At 37.7% G+C, this 2,371-nt stretch overlaps 1 pseudogene; it reads right to left on the bottom strand.

The window, feature by feature from the left end:
• Positions 1–944: 944 nt before the first annotated feature.
• Positions 945–2,371, bottom strand: part of LOC125619840 — a 54,108-nt pseudogene continuing 52,681 nt past the window's right edge.

The raw sequence follows: 2,371 nt of genomic DNA, 5'->3' as shown, positions 1-2,371 counted from the left end.
GTTGTTTTTTTATCAGGTATTTGCCACAGCAACAAAGAAGTGACATAACCATTATACTAACCATCTTTTAGCTTGGGAGGATGCTATAGGCCTGGTGTTACTAGTAATGGTATCTAATATTTATGATCTTGGCTATGTGTCAGACTTAAATCTCCAACGTTAAAATTTGCTGTATTCATAGTTATACTCACATCATTAACATAATACTCTAAAAATTCCATAATCTGAATTTACACAACCCTCCACAGCTTATTGATCAGTTCAATCAATTTATTTCTCTAAAACCAATTAAAAAATAGGCCAAACTTTTCATTAAATTTTCCTTAATCAATTAACCCCTCTTTTAACTTTAGCTATCTGACTAATTGTCCTTAATCATTCCGAAGAATCAATTATCTAAAAAAAAAATGCAGATTTCAGTATTCATTTTTTTTAAAAAAAATTTTGATATGTGCATTATATTTCACTCTTTAATATTTAACACTATAGCTTTAGAAAGTATTTTTCCCAAATCAAAAATCGAATGCTAATTACATAAAAATATATACATATAAAAGTAGTTTACTTTCCCAGAGAGTAAAAATCCAAGTATAACTTCTAGAATAGTAAGTTTTTTGTTTTGATGATAACTTCAGTCTTGGTCATCTTATTTATTAACTCCAGCTTACATATTTAAATTAAAGAAATGTTATTAGACAATGATTACAATTTATAATTGTAAAGTACTTTGAGTAAATAGTACCTCCAGAGTGATTGTGTCCCTTCTGACACCAACTAATAAAGGAGCAGTGAATGTTCATCTCATTTTATTAGTAGACCATACACTGCTTCAAATGCTAAGTCTCTTTTCCATCTCCTGCTTATTTTGTGTGGATGCATGGGTTGGTTAGAACCACCTACAATCTAATTACTAATCGACAGTGAGATGAGTTTGGTTTGGATTTTCAGTGAAGATTGAAGGCATCTATCTGAATCACTTGATCTGACTTTTCCTGTGTAGCAAGAACATATGTGTGTGGGGGTGTGGGGGTGGGAAGGCAGTGCTGGGGATCAACACCAGGCATCATCCATGCTAGACATACTCTACCACCAAACTACATCTCCAGCCCTAGAGCTACATCCCTATGCCCAGCATCACAGCCCTGGACCTAGAGCTACATCCTTAGCTCATAAGAACTCTGAGCTGCTTCCTCAAAAGTAGCTGTGACTGTGGTTGCATCTTTTGCATGTGTTTCAAAGTCAAAAGATGCGGTTGCCCTTGTCCTAGATTGGGGTTTCTTCTTCAGATGCTTGTTGTTTGCTTATGTTAGTCTTGTTGCTCCAAGTCATGAAAGGGTAGTTTTGTGCCTTTTTTTTTTATTATTAGAGATTGAACCCAGGGGTGCTCTACCACTGAGCTGCATCCCCATTGCTTTTTTAGTGCTGAGGCTAGCCTTGATCTTGTGATCCTCCTAAGTGGCTAGTAGTGTTTTTTCACATTTGCATAATTCATTATTATTATTTTTTCACCTCTGTTATATAAGTTCTGGAAGCTCTGTGAATCACCGACACTAAAATAAGAATACAACAATCAGAACGTCTGTAAATCAAATAGCATCCCCAGGCTTTGACTTATGCTTGAACTTTGTGTCCCAAATTTGCATGGTAACAAAATGTCCATCCACCTCCAAATCTTTATTTAAAAGTTCCACACCTATCTTAGAGAAGAACTGGGCATCAAACTTATTAATTGCATATTGGTTCATAAAAGAACCCTTCCCAACTCCACCATCTGCAAAGGTGATTAAGAAAGAATTTTTTTTTCTTGATATTATTAATCTTAAGAATTCAAGCATCATTATCTCCTTGAGTTTTTGGGAAGATGCTCCCAGATAATGCAGCGAAAAATATTTCATCACCATGCCAAGCTCATTAGAGGAGTGGAGGAAGCTTCTTGAGATTGCATGGAGGATCCCCTGGAGCTCCAGGCCACCACTGGGTATCCTACAAGTACAGAAAGAGTGCAGGGCCTGCAGAGGCAGGAGGTCAGGCAGTGGACATGCACTACAAAGGCTCAGGTTCAATTCAGAGGGAAGAGGTGGTAGTGGGTGGGGGAGGAGGAGCTGCTGCAAAAATTTTTGATCATGACATTTATTGCTACAGAACCTCTCTCTCTCTCTCTCTCTCTCTTTTAATTTTTGTTTTTGGGTACAAGGGATTGAACTCAGGGGCACTTGACCACTGAGCCACATCCCTAGTGAAAGGAAAGTGACCACAACACTCGGGGAGACCAAGAGATCTTTATTGCAGCAGTGAGAAAGAGAAGAGAAAAGAGAAGAGAGAGAGAGAGAGAGAGAGAGAGAGAGAGAGAGAGAGAGAGAGAGAGAGAGAG

The sequence above is a fragment of the Marmota marmota genome, unplaced genomic scaffold (genome assembly GCF_001458135.2).
Source record: "Marmota marmota marmota unplaced genomic scaffold, marMar, whole genome shotgun sequence".
NCBI classification, from domain to species: Eukaryota; Metazoa; Chordata; class Mammalia; order Rodentia; family Sciuridae; genus Marmota; species Marmota marmota.
This window is presented reverse-complemented; position numbering and strand designations above follow the sequence as displayed.